The sequence below is a fragment of the Salvelinus namaycush genome, unplaced genomic scaffold (assembly GCF_016432855.1).
Source record: "Salvelinus namaycush isolate Seneca unplaced genomic scaffold, SaNama_1.0 Scaffold3795, whole genome shotgun sequence".
NCBI classification, from domain to species: Eukaryota; Metazoa; Chordata; class Actinopteri; order Salmoniformes; family Salmonidae; genus Salvelinus; species Salvelinus namaycush.
The window spans coordinates 1-20845 of record NW_024060780.1 but is presented as its reverse complement, the minus strand read 5'-3'; the positions used below and the strand labels follow the sequence as shown (position 1 = coordinate 20845).

Genomic DNA, 20845 nt, shown 5'->3' with positions numbered 1-20845 from the left:
AAGGTTTGTTGTATTTCATCCAACTATCTGTGCTAAAAAGTGATGGCTACAGTATATGTAATTTCTTCCTTTTTGAGTGAGCCAAAGTTCAAGCTGCTTATCTAATTGGTGAGAATGCAGTCTGTTTATCAGACTCACTTTGACTTTATATGGTGTACCAAGAGATGTACCTTCGCTTACGGCCATACCAGCCTGAATATGCCCGATCTCGTCTGATCTCGGAAGCTAAGCAGGGTCGGGCCTGGTTAGTACTTGGATGGGAGACCGCCTGGGAATACCAGGTGCTGTAAGCCTTTTGTCCACTAGGGGGTGTTGCATTATTTCATCAGCAACACTGCCTTGTAGTAAGCATTTGATGCTGAATTGACTAAATGCAGCTTCTATGGGCTAGTCTCCCCTGCCCTTTTAATACGATCAAAGTTCCTTGTGTTGTCAGGGAGCAACTGCCTTTTATGCATAAGACAAATAAGTTACTGAATGCAGCTTGTGTGGCTCTGTGCTCCCTCGCCCTGTTCAAATGATCAAAGGAATAATGCTGGTGAGGAGTGGAACTGGACTGGTGTCTGATGGCCCTGTGTTTTCCATGTTGGAATTACAACCCTTCTTTTATGGAGTAAATCAAAAGCACAGAGAATCTGAGATGTTATCGATAATAAATCAATTGGTTTCATGCATTTGTCTGTGTGTGTGTGTGTGTGTCTGAATGTGATTGTATTTCGTCATATCGCAAACATTTGTGATATCAGATGGGTTAAGATATTAAAAAGTAATTGGTGATTTTTTCGACAGTGTTGCATGATGGGAATCTAGTGGTTCACTGATATAATCTAGTAAACAAAATAAACTACTTTTTCACTACTCTGTGTGCAAGTGCATTCCTAAACGGCATTTAACGCAGGTCGATGTGATATATATTATCAGAACACAAAGTGGTTACCGTTAGCGGAAAATGTTGGCACTGGAGACACTTTTCCTCCACTAAGGCAGAAGAGATACGTGATCAAGAATGTGGTTCACCCGGTGTGGGGCTCAGCCATTGCACTCTGGCTGTGCTGACCCCATTGCGAATTTCCAAAGTGTGGGAATCCGATTGCAAAGATTTATGGTAGTGGCTCGTTTGAGCTTTACCCTGATGTCTTTGTTAATGCATAAAACGTTGCCTTGGCGGCAGGCTTGAGGATGACTTGAGATCACTGCTGTGCTTATGGAGAATCTTTGAAGTCAGTTGTGAAGGGAGACTTGTGGACCAATCGAAAGGTGGAAACATTGTTTGTAGCAAAATATTGTTGGCATTTTGTCGAAACATTATGTTGCGAAATGCAGCATTGTATTTATGCCACGCTGGTACTTCAATCAGGAGATAGTTGAGAAGCCACTCTAACCCCCCCCCCCGGTCATGATGTGTCATACGCCGCCCCATGCGCTTCAATATGAATTGTCCATACATGCGTTCCTCCTTAGCACAGAAACAATGCAATAGGTTTTCAACATCCAGAGCTTTGTGTAAAATTTATTGTGGCTAGTAGGATAGCTGCATGGGAAACTGTTGCTGATGATGTATTTGTCAGAAGTCATTGTATTTGTCCGTTTTTTTCCACAAGGCTGAAATATGTGCCCTCGCTTTGAAATGTTAGCAAGGTTTGTTTGTATTTCATCCAACTATCTGTGCTAAAAAGTGATGGCTACAGTATATGTAATTTCTTCCACTTTTTGAGTGAGCCAAAGTTCAAGCTGCTTATCTAATTGGTGAGAATGCAATGTCTGTTTATCAGACTCACTTTGACTTTATATGGTGTACCAAGAGATGTACCTTCGCTTACGGCCATACCAGCCTGAATATGCCCGATCTCGTCTGATCTCGGAAGCTAAGCAGGGTCGGGCCTGGTTAGTACTTGGATGGGAGACCGCCTGGGAATACCAGGTGCTGTAAGCCTTTTGTCCACTAGGGGGTGTGGCATTATTTCATCAGCAACACTGCCTTGTAGTAAGCATTTGATGCTGAATTGACTAAATGCAGCTTCTATGGGCTAGTCTCCCCCTGCCCTTTTAACTTCTTGCGACTACAGGGGGTGCTGTTCCGAATTAGCATTTTGTCGTCTCCAAATTAAACTGCCTAGTACTCAATTCTTGCTCGTACAATATGCATATTATTAATTCTATTGGAAAGAAAACACTTTCTAGTTTCATACAAAGTTGGAATGATGTCTGTGGGTGACCCAGAACTCTTTCTACAGCGAAATCCATGACAGACAGTGATAGGTCTGAGAGCGAAGCTCTGGTTTCAGATCAGTTTTTAAGGTCTCTGTCTATCCTATGGAACGACACGAACTGCACCCGCCTTCCCCTGGATGTCAGTAACCAATGAGAAGTGGAATGGGCCTTCTCCGTAGCTCTCAGAGGTTATAAAAGACCAAGGAGTGAGAGTAGCCCCCCTTTCGACGCTCGCCCTTACGCAGGAAGGGACCTCCGGACGCCATTTTCACAGGCTCGGTTATCAACTTGAAATGTATCCGTCTGTAATTTAATTCGATATAGGACTTAGAAACATCATAAGGTAGTTAATTTAAACCGTTTTATAGGAAATTATATCCGTTTAGTGCGATTTTGAGGAATTTCTTTGTTGTGCACTCTGAAACTTTGGACACGTTTTGGGGTCCCGTTCGATCGTTAGTGGATATTTCGAAGGACAGAGGACATCTATCGACCAAAAGACGTTTATAACATAGAAAGGATACATTGCCCAAGAATATGATGGAAGAACAGCTCATAGTAAGCAATATTTAATATGATAAATTGTTGTTCTGTCGAAATATTTTAAACGCATATTTCGCCATTTTGTTTGGTATAGCTTCACTTGGCGAACCCTGTATTGAAAAGTAAGGATAATTTTACAAATGTAAATCAGCGGTTGCATTAAGAACTAATTTGTCTTTCGATTCCTGTCAACCCTGTATTTTTTAGTCAAGTATATGATTAGCTTTCAATTAAACTAGATCACTCTGATAGATGACGTCAGACATATTGAGGCTTGATTTCCTAGTATTTTTATTGTGTAACCACGGTTTTGTATGGCTAAATATGCACCTTTTCGAACAAACTGTATATGTATGTTGTAAAATGATGTTACAGGAGTGTCATCGGAAGAATTCTGAGAAGGTTAGTGAAAAAATTAATATCTTTTGGCGATGTTGACGTTATAGCGCTCTTTGGCTGGAATCGATGCTCTGGTAACGTTTGCACATGTAGTATGCTAACTTATCGATTTATTGTGTTTTCGCTGAAAAACGCTTAGAAAATCTGAAATATGGTCTGAAATCACAAGAACTGGGTCTTTCCATTGCTATGCTTTGTCTATTTTTATGAAATGTTTTATGATGAGTAAATTGGTCATACACGTTGCTCTATCTAGTAATTCTAGTCGATTTGTGATGGTCGGTGCAATTGTAAACTGTGATTTCTACCTGAAATATGCACTTTTTTCTAACAAAAACTATCCTATACCATGAATATGTTATCAGACTGTCATCTGATGGTTTTTTTTATAGGTTATTGGCTATCAATATCTTAGTTGAGCCGAATTGGTGATAGCACCTGAAGGAGTAAGAAACTGATGGAGTTAGAATAGTGGTGTATTTTGCTAACGTGTTTAGCTAATAGATTTACATATTTTGTCTTCCCTGTAAAACATTTTAAAAATCTGAAATGGTGGCTTTATTCACAAGATCTGTATCTTTCATCTGGTGTCTTGGACTTGTGATTTAATGATATTTAGATGCTACTATCTACTTGTGAAGCTATGCTAGCTATGCTAATCAGTGTGTGGGGGGTGGGGGGTGATCCCGGATACGGGGTTGAGGTTCGGTAAAGGTTAATACGATCAAAGTTCCTTGTGTTGTCAGGGAGCAACTGCCTTTTATGCATAAGACAAATAAGAATATTGTTACTGAATGCAGCTTGTGTGTGCTCTGTGCTCCCTCGCCCTGTTCAAATGATCAAAGGAAATAATGCTGGTGAGGAGTGGAACTGGACTGGTGTCAGATGGCCCTGTGTTTTCCATGTTGGAATTACAACCCTTCTTTTATGGAGTAAATCAAAAGCACAAGAGAATCTGAGATGTTATCGATAATAAATCAATTGGTTTCATGCATTTGTCTGTGTGTGTGTGTGTGTGTCTGAATGTGATTGTATTTCGTCATATCGCAAACATTTGTGATATCAGATGGGTTAAGATATTAAAAAGTAATTGGTGATTTTTTCGACAGTGTTGCATGATGGGAATCTAGTGGTTCACTGATATAATCTAGTAAACAAAATAAACTACTTTTTCACTACTCTGTGTGCAAGTGCATTCCTAAACGGCATTTAACGCAGGTCGATGTGATATGATATTATCAGAACACAAAGTGGTTACCGTTAGCGGAAAATGTTGGCACTGGAGACACTTTTCCTCCACTAAGCAGAAGAGATATCGTGATCAAGAAGGTGGTTCACCCGGTGTGGGGCTCAGCCATTGCACTCTGGCTGTGCTGACCCCTTGCGAATTTTCCAAATGTGGGAATCCGATTGCAAAATTTATGGTAGTGCTCGTTTGAGCTTTACCCTGATGTCTTTGTTAATGATAAACTGTTGCTTGGCGGCAGGCTTAAGGATGACTTGAGTCAACTGACTGTGCTTATGGAGATCTTTGAAGTCAGTTGTGAAGGAGACTTTGTGGACCAATCGAAAGGTGGAAACATTTGTTTGTAGCAAAATATTGTTGGCATTTTGTCGAAACATTATGTTGCGAAATGCAGCATTGTATTTATGCCACGCTGGTACTTCAATCAGGAGATAGTTGAGAAGCCACTCTAACCCCCCCCCCCCCCCCCCCCCCCCCCCGTCATGATGTGTCATGCGCTTCCAATATGAAATTGTCCATACATGCGTTCCTCCTTAGCACAGAACAATGCAATAGGTTTTCAACATCCAGAGCTTTTGTGTATTTATTGTGGCTAGTAGGATAGCTGCATGGGAAACTGTTGCTGATGATGTATTTGTCAGAAGTCATTGTATTTTTCCGTTTTTTTCCACAAGGCTGAAATATGTGCCCTCGCTTTGAAATGTTAGCAAGGTTTGTTTGTATTTCATCCAACTATCTGTGCTAAAAAGTGATGGCTACAGTATATGTAATTTCTTCCACTTTTTGAGTGAGCCAAAGTTCAAGCTGCTTATCTAATTGGTGAGAATGCAATGTCTGTTTATCAGACTCACTTTGACTTTATATGGTGTACCAAGAGATGTACCTTCGCTTACGGCCATACCAGCCTGAATGCGCATTTCCTGATTGGAGAAGTGACGACAGGTGCGAGTTTTGAGCTGTGAGTGAGTGTTTGCTGGAGAGTGTTTGCTCGAGAGCTATTTTTGTTAATTAATTGGTTTTTGCAATATAATTTATTATTTTCTTCAGTTGAATAGTTTTAAGTTTGGTTAGTCTTCCCCCTTGCAGTTTTTCTGCTTGGGGGAGAGTTTTTTGGATTCATTTTTTTACTATGACGGACAACATGGGAAAGACAAACGGAATGGACAAAGACAACGAAAAGGCGCAACGGAAGAAAAATGAAGATAAAGAAGAAATGAAATATGGCAAGGAATACACGGTGGCAATTGAGTTGGAAGGAGAAGACAAGGTGACGACAATGGAAATACTAAGAGCAATTAAGGAGGTGTGTGGAGAGGTGGTGGGATGCCGAATGAAAGGGGAGAAGAAGTACGAAATTACGATGAGAAATGAAAAAGGAAAAGAACGTCTAATGGATGGATTAAGAATAAAGGATACAAAGATTCTGGCGAGAGATATTAATGTGAAGGAAGTGGTGGTGTCGTTCATGAATCTCCCAGTATATGTAGAAGACGGTGTGATACTGGGCAAGCTGAGTAGCTGGGGAGTGGCGGCTGTCTCGGAGATAAGGAGGAGAGTTTGGCCAGGAACAGAGGTGGTTGACGGGACACGTTTCTGCAAGGTCAAGTTCACAGAAAAAGTGACATCATTACCTTATTCTACAAGAATTGAGACGTTGGAGGGAGCAGAATATTTCAGAGTCATCCATGACAAACAGGTCAGAGTGTGTCGTATGTGTATTCAACCCGGGCACATAGTTAAAGACTGCCCGGAATTTAAGTGTTTTAAGTGTGGCAATCAAGGACACTATGCGAGGGAATGTGATGGAGAGAAGGAAAGGAATTTTTGTGGTGGATGCAGAAAGAGAGTGGCGGAGTGCAACTGTGGAGAGGTTAGGGCTGGAGAGGGGAGTCAAACACTATTCGAGGAAGCAGTTGTATTGTCGAAAGAAGGAGAAGAAGATGGAGGAGAGGACGTGGTGGAGGGTGGAGAGACGGAGGAAGGAAGAAGGAAGAAGGACCAGAAGATAAATGAAATTGGGAGCAGTATGGACTCAGAAGTAAGAAGAGGGAGTTTTCAGGAGGAGGGGGGGAGTGGAATGGGGGGAAGCACGGGGGACTCACAGGTTTTGGGGGAAGGCACAGCACTAACAAGTAGCTCGGGGGGTGAAGAAATGGAGGGGGTTATGGAGTTGATGACAATACCAGAGACGGTGATGAGCACGGGGAGCACAACGACTATACAAGAAGCGGAGATGAATACGGGGAGTACAACGGATGTGGATGTCAAGAGGGTGAGTTGGCTGGAAAACATGGACTTGGAAGAGATATCGGATACGGAGGATGGAGAAAAGATTGAAAGAACGAGGGAAGGATACAGGAAGAGGAAAGCGGCGGGAAGAGGGGGAGAGAAAGGGTGGAAGAGGAAAGAAACTGGATAACAGGTAGAGGAAAATGAAATTATATTTTATCATTTTATTATTTATTAGAATGGTAAATATAATGTCAATAAATGCAAATGGATTGAGGACAATGGGAAAATTTAATAGAATAATAAAAATGAAGAAGTCAGATATTTTATGTATTCAAGAGACGCACTGGGATAATGTATGTGTTTTAGAAGTTAAAAAAATATGGAGGGATTTTATTTATGTAAACAACGGCAGAGGGAATTCAAGTGGGGTTGCTATTTTATTGAGGAGGGATGTGGTGGATAATGTGAAACAGATATATAATGATAATAATGGGAGGATTTTAATTGTAGATTTTGAATATATGAGTATGGTTTTTAGAATTATAAATATTTATGCGCCTAATACTGAAATAGAGCGCAAAGATTTATTTTTAGAAATAGGGAAATGGTGTGAGGGAAACTGTATTGTAGTTGGGGATTTTAATGTTAAAATGGATAGACTGGATATGACAAGAGGAGCTATTTTTAGAAGTGATGTATCTAGGGGGGTTTTAAAGAAGATGATGTTAGAAAAAGGAATAATTGATATATGGAGAGAGGAAAATCCAGAAAAAAGAGAATTTTCTAGAAGGCAGGTGGTTTTAGGGGATTTGAAACAAACGAGGATAGATCTGGTTTTAGTAAAAGAAGGTTTAAGGAATTTTATGAAAGATATTAAGTATGTTTTTACAACTTTTAGTGATCATGCAGGTTTAACATTTTCAGTGGGATTAGATAAGGAAAGAACAGGGGGTGGAATATGGTGTATGAATGCAGGGTATTTGGGAGATGAGGAATATGGGAAACAACTTAAATCTTTGATAGCATGTGAAATGGAGGATAAGCAGAAAGAGAATGATAAGTGTTCATGGTGGGATAAGGTTAAGGAAAAAATAAAAGTTTTTAGTATAGGATATGCAAGGAAAAAGAGAGGTAGGATGAAAAGAGAAGAAAATGAGTTGAGGGCTAAATTGGATAAAGAAATGAGGAAGTGTGACAGTGAACCTAATTATAATATAGGAAAGTTTTTGGAATTAAAAGCACAATTGACTAAATATGAAATAGATAAGTGTAAGGGTGCAATTATAAGAAGTAAGGCAAAGTATGTTTTGGAGGGGGAGAAATGTACTTCATTTTTTCTTGGTTTAGAGAAGAATAAACAGAGGAGAACATATATTAGAGAGATCGAAAATATAAAGGGTGAAGTTGTCAATGATTATGTAGAGGTTTTAGAAACAGTGCAGAATTTTTATAAGGATTTATTTAAGAAAGGGGAGGTGGATGAGGGGTGTGTAAAGGAGATATTGGATAGTGTGGATGTGCAAATTAATGTAGAGGATAAACAAATGTGTGATGGGAAGATAACATTGACTGAAGTTAAAGATGCGATTAAGGGTTTACAAGTAAATAAGAGTCCTGGAGTAGATGGAATAATTGCAGAGTTTTATAAAATATATGCCAGTTTTTTAGCACCTATTTTATTGGAAGTTTATCAATATATGGAGGATAATGATAGTATTTCTGAATCTATGGTGACAGGGCTGATAACGATTTTATATAAAAATAAGGGGAGTAAATTAAAATTGGAGAATTATAGGCCAATTAGTTTATTAAATTCGGATTATAAGATTTTAGCAAAGATACTGGCAAATAGAATGAAGCAAGTTTTAAATGATATTATAGCACCTACACAGAATTATAGTGTGCCTGGTAGAGATATTGCGGATACAATTAATACAATTAGAGATGTGATAAATAAAATGAATCATGATAAGATGGGGGGAATTGTTTTAAGCATAGATTTAAATAAAGCTTTTGATAGGGTGGAACATGATTTTATGTTTAGGGTAATGGATAAATATGGTTTTGGTAATAGAATAATAGGATGGATAAAATTATTATATAAGAAGGCAAAAAGTAGGGTGAAATGTAATGGGGTTTTAACCGATTCTTTTATTCTTGAGAGATCTGTGAGACAGGGGTGTCCTTTATCAGCTTTATTATTCGTTTTATCGGTAGAACCTTTAGCAGCATTTCTTAAAAGAGATAATCTTATAAATTGTGTAGAGACTCCGCAAGGAGGTTTTAGTTTGATACATCAATACGCAGATGATACCACTATAACAGTTAGAGATGAGGGTAGTGTAAAAAGGGTGATGGAGTGTTTTAAAGTATATGGACAAGCATCGGGTGCAAAGGTTAACATGGAGAAGTCAGTAGTAATGTATATTGGGAAGATTAATGAGGGGAATTTTCCTTTTAAAGTGGTTAAAGATTATTTTAAGGTATTAGGAGTGTTTTTAGGGGTGAAAGAAATGGAAGCTAGGGATTTGACATGGAGTGGTGTAATAAATAAAGTTAGAAAGGTGGTAAATATGTGGAGGGGGAGGTCTTTGAAATTAAAAGGGAAAGTAATTGTCATAAATTCATTGTTGATGTCAATATTTATTTATGTAATGAATGTTTTGGATATGCCAGAATGGGTTTTATCTGAAATGAATAAAATTGTAGTTGATTTTTTATGGGAAGGGAAGGGGGTGAGAATAGCTTTTAAAACTTTGATTGCAGGTTATGAGGAGGGGGGTTTGAAGTTGGTAGATTTAAGTGTAAGGAAAACAGCAATTAGAGTAAAAATGGTACGGAAATATTTATTTGGTGAATTGGATTATGGGTGGAAAAGGTTTTTTAAAGAGTATTTGCAGGAGGTTGGGAGGATGGGGGACAATGGTTTATTGATGAGTATGAAGAAGGAAATGTTAGGTAATATACCTTTGTTTTACAGAGAAGTGTTTGAGGCTTGGGGGCGGTTTTTACCAAATATTTATTATGAATGTACCAGTTTAGAAAATATTTTAAATCAGCCGATATTTTTAAATCCAAAGATAAAGTGCAATAATATGATGTTGTTTTGTAAATATTTTATGAGGGCTGGGATGAGGCAGATAGGTGACATAGCATATGAGGTAATTCCTGGGTTTCTTCCATTTCAGGCTATATATGACAATGTGGTTGAAGTAGATGAAGAAATAAGTAAAACTACTGTGGAGAATATGTACAAGAAAATATTAGGATGTATTCCCGGGGAGTGGGTGATTTTAATAAACAAAGAGGTGGTCAAAAGATCTAGGGCTTTACCAGTTTTATATTATGAAAGTAATGGGGAGAAACATGATTTATCAGGTCTAAAAGTTAAAATGGTTTATAGAAAATGTATTTTAAAAGAGATAAAAAGTCCTGCTGCGGAGAAAGTGTGGTCTAGGGTGTTTCCAAACATGGATGTAAAATCAATATGGAAGAATGTAAATGTAAAATATAATTTTATAGAATGTGAAGACAATGATTTTAAATTGAAACATAATAGGATTTTTACAAATGTGGTTTTGCATCAAATAAATAGGGATATTAAAAGAGAATGCGATATTTGTGGTACGGGGGTGGAAAATTTGATGCACTTTTTTATTGAATGTAGTAGGTTGAAAGACTTTCACGAGTTTTTAAAAGGGCTTTTAGTAAAACATTGGGGAGAAGAGATTTTTACTGGGGTGGAGTGGAGGAGGTTGTTTCTTTTTGGTGTAAATGGGAAAAGTAAAGTTTTAAATTTTAATTTGGTGAATTTTATACTAAGTCATGCTAGATATGCGATAAGATTAAGAAGGAATTTAGGTCATTATGAAGGGAAAATTGTGAGTGTGGAAGGTTTTTTTAGGAGCATATTAGAGAGAGATATAGAGATAATATATAGATACGGTGGAGGAAATTTTGAAAAATTGTTTGTGTGGGGGAGTACTTTTATTGAAATTCTGTCAAATGGGAAACTTGTATTTCATTATTAAGTGGATTTAGTGGATGATTGTGTTTTTTAATAGGTTTTATTTTATTTATTTTTTATTTTTTTATTTTGTAAAAGGATGAATTGTTCATCCTTTTTTATTATTGATTGAATGTTGTAAATATTATGTGTTTTTTCATAATAAAAGATAAAAAAAAAAAAAATATGCCCGATCTCGTCTGATCTCGGAAGCTAAGCAGGGTCGGGCCTGGTTAGTACTTGGATGGGAGACCGCCTGGGAATACCAGGTGCTGTAAGCCTTTTGTCCACTAGGGGGTGTGGCATTATTTCATCAGCAACACTGCCTTGTAGTAAGCATTTGATGCTGAATTGACTAAATGCAGCTTCTATGGGCTAGTCTCCCCTGCCCTTTTAATACGATCAAAGTTCCTTGTGTTGTCAGGGAGCAACTGCCTTTTATGCATAAGACAAATAAGAATATTGTTACTGAATGCAGCTTGTGTGTGCTCTGTGCTCCCTCGCCCTGTTCAAATGATCAAAGGAAATAATGCTGGTGAGGAGTGGAACTGGACTGGTGTCTGATGGCCCTGTGTTTTCCATGTTGGAATTACAACCCTTCTTTTATGGAGTAAATCAAAAGCACAAGAGAATCTGAGATGTTATCGATAATAAATCAATTGGTTTCATGCATTTGTCTGTGTGTGTGTGTGTGTGTCTGAATGTGATTGTATTTCGTCATATCGCAAACATTTGTGATATCAGATGGGTTAAGATATTAAAAAGTAATTGGTGATTTTTTCGACAGTGTTGCATGATGGGAATCTAGTGGTTCACTGATATAATCTAGTAAACAAAATAAACTACTTTTTCACTACTCTGTGTGCAAGTGCATTCCTAAACGGCATTTAACGCAGGTCGATGTGATATGATATTATCAGAACACAAAGTGGTTACCGTTAGCGGAAAATGTTGGCACTGGAGACACTTTTCCTCCACTAAGCAGAAGAGATACCGTGATCAAGAAGGTGGTTCACCCGGTGTGGGGCTCAGCCATTGCACTCTGGCTGTGCTGACCCCTTGCGAATTTTCCAAATGTGGGAATCCGATTGCAAAATTTATGGTAGTGCTCGTTTGAGCTTTACCCTGATGTCTTTGTTAATGATAAACTGTTGCTTGGCGGCAGGCTTAAGGATGACTTGAGTCAACTGACTGTGCTTATGGAGATCTTTGAAGTCAGTTGTGAAGGAGACTTTGTGGACCAATCGAAAGGTGGAAACATTTGTTTGTAGCAAAATATTGTTGGCATTTTGTCGAAACATTATGTTGCGAAATGCAGCATTGTATTTATGCCACGCTGGTACTTCAATCAGGAGATAGTTGAGAAGCCACTCTAACCCCCCCCCCCGGTCATGATGTGTCATACGCGCCCCATGCGCTTCCAATATGAAATTGTCCATACATGCGTTCCTCCTTAGCACAGAACAATGCAATAGGTTTTCAACATCCAGAGCTTTTGTGTATTTATTGTGGCTAGTAGGATAGCTGCATGGGAAACTGTTGCTGATGATGTATTTGTCAGAAGTCATTGTATTTGTCCGTTTTTTTCCCACAAGGCTGAAATATGTGCCCTCGCTTTAGAAATGTTAGCAAGGTTTGTTTGTATTTCATCCAACTATCTGTGCTAAAAAGTGATGGCTACAGTATATGTAATTTCTTCCACTTTTTGAGTGAGCCAAAGTTCAAGCTGCTTATCTAATTGGTGAGAATGCAATGTCTGTTTATCAGACTCACTTTGACTTTATATGGTGTACCAAGAGATGTACCTTCGCTTACGGCCATACCAGCCTGAATATGCCCGATCTCGTCTGATCTCGGAAGCTAAGCAGGGTCGGGCCTGGTTAGTACTTGGATGGGAGACCGCCTGGGAATACCAGGTGCTGTAAGCCTTTTGTCCACTAGGGGGTGTGGCATTATTTCATCAGCAACACTGCCTTGTAGTAAGCATTTGATGCTGAATTGACTAAATGCAGCTTCTATGGGCTAGTCTCCCCTGCCCTTTTAATACGATCAAAGTTCCTTGTGTTGTCAGGGAGCAACTGCCTTTTATGCATAAGACAAATAAGAATATTGTTACTGAATGCAGCTTGTGTGTGCTCTGTGCTCCCTCGCCCTGTTCAAATGATCAAAGGAAATAATGCTGGTGAGGAGTGGAACTGGACTGGTGTCTGATGGCCCTGTGTTTTCCATGTTGGAATTACAACCCTTCTTTTATGGAGTAAATCAAAAGCACAAGAGAATCTGAGATGTTATCGATAATAAATCAATTGGTTTCATGCATTTGTCTGTGTGTGTGTGTGTGTGTCTGAATGTGATTGTATTTCGTCATATCGCAAACATTTGTGATATCAGATGGGTTAAGATATTAAAAAGTAATTGGTGATTTTTTCGACAGTGTTGCATGATGGGAATCTAGTGGTTCACTGATATAATCTAGTAAACAAAATAAACTACTTTTTCACTACTCTGTGTGCAAGTGCATTCCTAAACGGCATTTAACGCAGGTCGATGTGATATGATATTATCAGAACACAAAGTGGTTACCGTTAGCGGAAAATGTTGGCACTGGAGACACTTTTCCTCCACTAAGCAGAAGAGATACCGTGATCAAGAAGGTGGTTCACCCGGTGTGGGGCTCAGCCATTGCACTCTGGCTGTGCTGACCCCTTGCGAATTTTCCAAATGTGGGAATCCGATTGCAAAATTTATGGTAGTGCTCGTTTGAGCTTTACCCTGATGTCTTTGTTAATGATAAACTGTTGCTTGGCGGCAGGCTTAAGGATGACTTGAGTCAACTGACTGTGCTTATGGAGATCTTTGAAGTCAGTTGTGAAGGAGACTTTGTGGACCAATCGAAAGGTGGAAACATTTGTTTGTAGCAAAATATTGTTGGCATTTTGTCGAAACATTATGTTGCGAAATGCAGCATTGTATTTATGCCACGCTGGTACTTCAATCAGGAGATAGTTGAGAAGCCACTCTAACCCCCCCCCCCGGTCATGATGTGTCATACGCGCCCCATGCGCTTCCAATATGAAATTGTCCATACATGCGTTCCTCCTTAGCACAGAACAATGCAATAGGTTTTCAACATCCAGAGCTTTTGTGTATTTATTGTGGCTAGTAGGATAGCTGCATGGGAAACTGTTGCTGATGATGTATTTGTCAGAAGTCATTGTATTTGTCCGTTTTTTTCCCACAAGGCTGAAATATGTGCCCTCGCTTTGAAATGTTAGCAAGGTTTGTTTGTATTTCATCCAACTATCTGTGCTAAAAAGTGATGGCTACAGTATATGTAATTTCTTCCACTTTTTGAGTGAGCCAAAGTTCAAGCTGCTTATCTAATTGGTGAGAATGCAATGTCTGTTTATCAGACTCACTTTGACTTTATATGGTGTACCAAGAGATGTACCTTCGCTTACGGCCATACCAGCCTGAATATGCCCGATCTCGTCTGATCTCGGAAGCTAAGCAGGGTCGGGCCTGGTTAGTACTTGGATGGGAGACCGCCTGGGAATACCAGGTGCTGTAAGCCTTTTGTCCACTAGGGGGTGTGGCATTATTTCATCAGCAACACTGCCTTGTAGTAAGCATTTGATGCTGAATTGACTAAATGCAGCTTCTATGGGCTAGTCTCCCCTGCCCTTTTAATACGATCAAAGTTCCTTGTGTTGTCAGGGAGCAACTGCCTTTTATGCATAAGACAAATAAGAATATTGTTACTGAATGCAGCTTGTGTGTGCTCTGTGCTCCCTCGCCCTGTTCAAATGATCAAAGGAAATAATGCTGGTGAGGAGTGGAACTGGACTGGTGTCTGATGGCCCTGTGTTTTCCATGTTGGAATTACAACCCTTCTTTTATGGAGTAAATCAAAAGCACAAGAGAATCTGAGATGTTATCGATAATAAATCAATTGGTTTCATGCATTTGTCTGTGTGTGTGTGTGTGTGTCTGAATGTGATTGTATTTCGTCATATCGCAAACATTTGTGATATCAGATGGGTTAAGATATTAAAAAGTAATTGGTGATTTTTTCGACAGTGTTGCATGATGGGAATCTAGTGGTTCACTGATATAATCTAGTAAACAAAATAAACTACTTTTTCACTACTCTGTGTGCAAGTGCATTCCTAAACGGCATTTAACGCAGGTCGATGTGATATGATATTATCAGAACACAAAGTGGTTACCGTTAGCGGAAAATGTTGGCACTGGAGACACTTTTCCTCCACTAAGCAGAAGAGATACCGTGATCAAGAAGGTGGTTCACCCGGTGTGGGGCTCAGCCATTGCACTCTGGCTGTGCTGACCCCTTGCGAATTTTCCAAATGTGGGAATCCGATTGCAAAATTTATGGTAGTGCTCGTTTGAGCTTTACCCTGATGTCTTTGTTAATGATAAACTGTTGCTTGGCGGCAGGCTTAAGGATGACTTGAGTCAACTGACTGTGCTTATGGAGATCTTTGAAGTCAGTTGTGAAGGAGACTTTGTGGACCAATCGAAAGGTGGAAACATTTGTTTGTAGCAAAATATTGTTGGCATTTTGTCGAAACATTATGTTGCGAAATGCAGCATTGTATTTATGCCACGCTGGTACTTCAATCAGGAGATAGTTGAGAAGCCACTCTAACCCCCCCCCCGGTCATGATGTGTCATACGCGCCCCATGCGCTTCCAATATGAAATTGTCCATACATGCGTTCCTCCTTAGCACAGAACAATGCAATAGGTTTTCAACATCCAGAGCTTTTGTGTATTTATTGTGGCTAGTAGGATAGCTGCATGGGAAACTGTTGCTGATGATGTATTTGTCAGAAGTCATTGTATTTGTCCGTTTTTTTCCACAAGGCTGAAATATGTGCCCTCGCTTTGAAATGTTAGCAAGGTTTGTTTGTATTTCATCCAACTATCTGTGCTAAAAAGTGATGGCTACAGTATATGTAATTTCTTCCACTTTTTGAGTGAGCCAAAGTTCAAGCTGCTTATCTAATTGGTGAGAATGCAATGTCTGTTTATCAGACTCACTTTGACTTTATATGGTGTACCAAGAGATGTACCTTCGCTTACGGCCATACCAGCCTGAATATGCCCGATCTCGTCTGATCTCGGAAGCTAAGCAGGGTCGGGCCTGGTTAGTACTTGGATGGGAGACCGCCTGGGAATACCAGGTGCTGTAAGCCTTTTGTCCACTAGGGGGTGTGGCATTATTTCATCAGCAACACTGCCTTGTAGTAAGCATTTGATGCTGAATTGACTAAATGCAGCTTCTATGGGCTAGTCTCCCCTGCCCTTTTAACTTCTTGCGACTACAGGGGGTGCTGTTCCGAATTAGCATTTTGTCGTCTCCAAATTAAACTGCCTAGTACTCAATTCTTGCTCGTACAATATGCATATTATTAATTCTATTGGAAAGAAAACACTTTCTAGTTTCATACAAAGTTGGAATGATGTCTGTGGGTGACCCAGAACTCTTTCTACAGCGAAATCCATGACAGACAGTGATAGGTCTGAGAGCGAAGCTCTGGTTTCAGATCAGTTTTTAAGGTCTCTGTCTATCCTATGGAACGACACGAACTGCACCCGCCTTCCCCTGGATGTCAGTAACCAATGAGAAGTGGAATGGGCCTTCTCCGTAGCTCTCAGAGGTTATAAAAGACCAAGGAGTGAGAGTAGCCCCCCTTTCGACGCTCGCCCTTACGCAGGAAGGGACCTCCGGACGCCATTTTCACAGGCTCGGTTATCAACTTGAAATGTATCCGTCTGTAATTTAATTCGATATAGGACTTAGAAACATCATAAGGTAGTTAATTTAAACCGTTTTATAGGAAATTATATCCGTTTAGTGCGATTTTGAGGAATTTCTTTGTTGTGCACTCTGAAACTTTGGACACGTTTTGGGGTCCCGTTCGATCGTTAGTGGATATTTCGAAGGACAGAGGACATCTATCGACCAAAAGACGTTTATAACATAGAAAGGATACATTGCCCAAGAATATGATGGAAGAACAGCTCATAGTAAGCAATATTTAATATGATAAATTGTTGTTCTGTCGAAATATTTTAAACGCATATTTCGCCATTTTGTTTGGTATAGCTTCACTTGGCGAACCCTGTATTGAAAAGTAAGGATAATTTTACAAATGTAAATCAGCGGTTGCATTAAGAACTAATTTGTCTTTCGATTCCTGTCAACCCTGTATTTTTTAGTCAAGTATATGATTAGCTTTCAATTAAACTAGATCACTCTGATAGATGACGTCAGACATATTGAGGCTTGATTTCCTAGTATTTTTATTGTGTAACCACGGTTTTGTATGGCTAAATATGCACCTTTTCGAACAAACTGTATATGTATGTTGTAAAATGATGTTACAGGAGTGTCATCGGAAGAATTCTGAGAAGGTTAGTGAAAAAATTAATATCTTTTGGCGATGTTGACGTTATAGCGCTCTTTGGCTGGAATCGATGCTCTGGTAACGTTTGCACATGTAGTATGCTAACTTATCGATTTATTGTGTTTTCGCTGAAAAACGCTTAGAAAATCTGAAATATGGTCTGAAATCACAAGAACTGGGTCTTTCCATTGCTATGCTTTGTCTATTTTTATGAAATGTTTTATGATGAGTAAATTGGTCATACACGTTGCTCTATCTAGTAATTCTAGTCGATTTGTGATGGTCGGTGCAATTGTAAACTGTGATTTCTACCTGAAATATGCACTTTTTTCTAACAAAAACTATCCTATACCATGAATATGTTATCAGACTGTCATCTGATGGTTTTTTTTATAGGTTATTGGCTATCAATATCTTAGTTGAGCCGAATTGGTGATAGCACCTGAAGGAGTAAGAAACTGATGGAGTTAGAATAGTGGTGTATTTTGCTAACGTGTTTAGCTAATAGATTTACATATTTTGTCTTCCCTGTAAAACATTTTAAAAATCTGAAATGGTGGCTTTATTCACAAGATCTGTATCTTTCATCTGGTGTCTTGGACTTGTGATTTAATGATATTTAGATGCTACTATCTACTTGTGAAGCTATGCTAGCTATGCTAATCAGTGTGTGGGGGGTGGGGGGTGATCCCGGATACGGGGTTGAGGTTCGGTAAAGGTTAATACGATCAAAGTTCCTTGTGTTGTCAGGGAGCAACTGCCTTTTATGCATAAGACAAATAAGAATATTGTTACTGAATGCAGCTTGTGTGTGCTCTGTGCTCCCTCGCCCTGTTCAAATGATCAAAGGAAATAATGCTGGTGAGGAGTGGAACTGGACTGGTGTCTGATGGCCCTGTGTTTTCCATGTTGGAATTACAACCCTTCTTTTATGGAGTAAATCAAAAGCACAAGAGAATCTGAGATGTTATCGATAATAAATCAATTGGTTTCATGCATTTGTCTGTGTGTGTGTGTGTGTGTCTGAATGTGATTGTATTTCGTCATATCGCAAACATTTGTGATATCAGATGGGTTAAGATATTAAAAAGTAATTGGTGATTTTTTCGACAGTGTTGCATGATGGGAATCTAGTGGTTCACTGATATAATCTAGTAAACAAAATAAACTACTTTTTCACTACTCTGTGTGCAAGTGCATTCCTAAACGGCATTTAACGCAGGTCGATGTGATATGATATTATCAGAACACAAAGTGGTTACCGTTAGCGGAAAATGTTGGCACTGGAGACACTTTTCCTCCACTAAGCAGAAGAGATACCGTGATCAAGAAGGTGGTTCACCCGGTGTGGGGCTCAGCCATTGCACTCTGGCTGTGCTGACCCCTTGCGAATTTTCCAAATGTGGGAATCCGATTGCAAAATTTATGGTAGTGCTCGTTTGAGCTTTACCCTGATGTCTTTGTTAATGATAAACTGTTGCTTGGCGGCAGGCTTAAGGATGACTTGAGTCAACTGACTGTGCTTATGGAGATCTTTGAAGTCAGTTGTGAAGGAGACTTTGTGGACCAATCGAAAGGTGGAAACATTTGTTTGTAGCAAAATATTGTTGGCATTTTGTCGAAACATTATGTTGCGAAATGCAGCATTGTATTTATGCCACGCTGGTACTTCAATCAGGAGATAGTTGAGAAGCCACTCTAACCCCCCCCCGGTCATGATGTGTCATACGCGCCCCATGCGCTTCCAATATGAAATTGTCCATACATGCGTTCCTCCTTAGCACAGAACAATGCAATAGGTTTTCAACATCCAGAGCTTTTGTGTATTTATTGTGGCTAGTAGGATAGCTGCATGGGAAACTGTTGCTGATGATGTATTTGTCAGAAGTCATTGTATTTGTCCGTTTTTTTCCCACAAGGCTGAAATATGTGCCCTCGCTTTGAAATGTTAGCAAGGTTTGTTTGTATTTCATCCAACTATCTGTGCTAAAAAGTGATGGCTACAGTATATGTAATTTCTTCCACTTTTTGAGTGAGCCAAAGTTCAAGCTGCTTATCTAATTGGTGAGAATGCAATGTCTGTTTATCAGACTCACTTTGACTTTATATGGTGTACCAAGAGATGTACCTTCGCTTACGGCCATACCAGCCTGAATATGCCCGATCTCGTCTGATCTCGGAAGCTAAGCAGGGTCGGGCCTGGTTAGTACTTGGATGGGAGACCGCCTGGGAATACCAGGTGCTGTAAGCCTTTTGTCCACTAGGGGGTGTGGCATTATTTCATCAGCAACACTGCCTTGTAGTAAGCATTTGATGCTGAATTGACTAAATGCAGCTTCTATGGGCTAGTCTCCCCTGCCCTTTTAATACGATCAAAGTTCCTTGTGTTGTCAGGGAGCAACTGCCTTTTATGCATAAGACAAATAAGAATATTGTTACTGAATGCAGCTTGTGTGTGCTCTGTGCTCCCTCGCCCTGTTCAAATGATCAAAGGAAATAATGCTGGTGAGGAGTGGAACTGGACTGGTGTCTGATGGCCCTGTGTTTTCCATGTTGGAATTACAACCCTTCTTTTATGGAGTAAATCAAAAGCACAAGAGAATCTGAGATGTTATCGATAATAAATCAATTGGTTTCATGCATTTGTCTGTGTGTGTGTGTGTGTGTCTGAATGTGATTGTATTTCGTCATATCGCAAACATTTGTGATATCAGATGGGTTAAGATATTAAAAAGTAATTGGTGATTTTTTCGACAGTGTTGCATGATGGGAATCTAGTGGTTCACTGATATAATCTAGTAAACAAAATAAACTACTTTTTCACTACTCTGTGTGCAAGTGCATTCCTAAACGGCATTTAACGCAGGTCGATGTGATATGATATTATCAGAACACAAAGTGGTTACCGTTAGCGGAAAATGTTGGCACTGGAGACACTTTTCCTCCACTAAGCAGAAGAGATACCGTGATCAAGAAGGTGGTTCACCCGGTGTGGGGCTCAGCCATTGCACTCTGGCTGTGCTGACCCCTTGCGAATTTTCCAAATGTGGGAATCCGATTGCAAAATTTATGGTAGTGCTCGTTTGAGCTTTACCCTGATGTCTTTGTTAATGATAAACTGTTGCTTGGCGGCAGGCTTAAGGATGACTTGAGTCAACTGACTGTGCTTATGGAGATCTTTGAAGTCAGTTGTGAAGGAGACTTTGTGGACCAATCGAAAGGTGGAAACATTTGTTTGTAGCAAAATATTGTTGGCATTTTGTCGAAACATTATGTTGCGAAATGCAGCATTGTATTTATGCCACGCTGGTACTTCAATCAGGAGATAGTTGAGAAGCCACTCTAACCCCCCCCCCCCGGTCATGATGTGTCATACGCGCCCCATGCGCTTCCAATATGAAATTGTCCATACATGCGTTCCTCCTTAGCACAGAACAATGCAATAGGTTTTCAACATCCAGAGCTTTTGTGTATTTATTGTGGCTAGTAGGATAGCTGCATGGGAAACTGTTGCTGATGATGTATTTGTCAGAAGTCATTGTATTGTCCGTTTTTTCCACAAGGCTGAAATATGTGCCCTCGCTTTGAAATGTTAGCAAGGTTTGTTTGTATTTCATCCAACTATCTGTGCTAAAAAGTGATGGCTACAGTATATGTAATTTCTTCCACTTTTTGAGTGAGCCAAAGTTCAAGCTGCTTATCTAATTGGTGAGAATGCAATGTCTGTTTATCAGACTCACTTTGACTTTATATGGTGTACCAAGAGATGTACCTT

General features: G+C 39.6%; 6 non-coding genes and 7 pseudogenes across 6 annotated transcripts; all 13 read left to right on the top strand.

Moving 5' to 3' along the window:
* The first annotated feature begins 174 nt into the window (after window positions 1-174).
* On the top strand, window positions 175-293 carry LOC120040774. The gene has a single exon (XR_005475754.1). It is a non-coding gene; the product is annotated as a 5S ribosomal RNA (ribosomal RNA).
* A 682-nt stretch (window positions 294-975) lies between these two features.
* On the top strand, window positions 976-1125 carry LOC120040781 (annotated as a pseudogene).
* Window positions 1126-1814: 689 nt separating this feature from the next.
* LOC120040785 lies at window positions 1815-1933 on the top strand. Its single transcript, XR_005475758.1, has one exon. It is a non-coding gene; the product is annotated as a 5S ribosomal RNA (ribosomal RNA).
* Window positions 1934-4449: 2516 nt separating this feature from the next.
* On the top strand, window positions 4450-4596 carry LOC120040780 (annotated as a pseudogene).
* A 7015-nt stretch (window positions 4597-11611) lies between these two features.
* Window positions 11612-11758, top strand: LOC120040779 (annotated as a pseudogene).
* Window positions 11759-12446: 688 nt separating this feature from the next.
* Window positions 12447-12565, top strand: LOC120040784. Its single transcript, XR_005475757.1, has one exon. It is a non-coding gene; the product is annotated as a 5S ribosomal RNA (ribosomal RNA).
* A 693-nt stretch (window positions 12566-13258) lies between these two features.
* On the top strand, window positions 13259-13405 carry LOC120040778 (annotated as a pseudogene).
* A 687-nt stretch (window positions 13406-14092) lies between these two features.
* Window positions 14093-14211, top strand: LOC120040783. Its single transcript, XR_005475756.1, has one exon. It is a non-coding gene; the product is annotated as a 5S ribosomal RNA (ribosomal RNA).
* Window positions 14212-14904: 693 nt separating this feature from the next.
* Window positions 14905-15051, top strand: LOC120040777 (annotated as a pseudogene).
* A 685-nt stretch (window positions 15052-15736) lies between these two features.
* Window positions 15737-15855, top strand: LOC120040782. The gene has a single exon (XR_005475755.1). It is a non-coding gene; the product is annotated as a 5S ribosomal RNA (ribosomal RNA).
* A 2515-nt stretch (window positions 15856-18370) lies between these two features.
* LOC120040776 lies at window positions 18371-18517 on the top strand (annotated as a pseudogene).
* Window positions 18518-19202: 685 nt separating this feature from the next.
* LOC120040773 lies at window positions 19203-19321 on the top strand. The gene has a single exon (XR_005475753.1). It is a non-coding gene; the product is annotated as a 5S ribosomal RNA (ribosomal RNA).
* Window positions 19322-20014: 693 nt separating this feature from the next.
* Window positions 20015-20161, top strand: LOC120040775 (annotated as a pseudogene).
* Window positions 20162-20845: the final 684 nt, after the last annotated feature.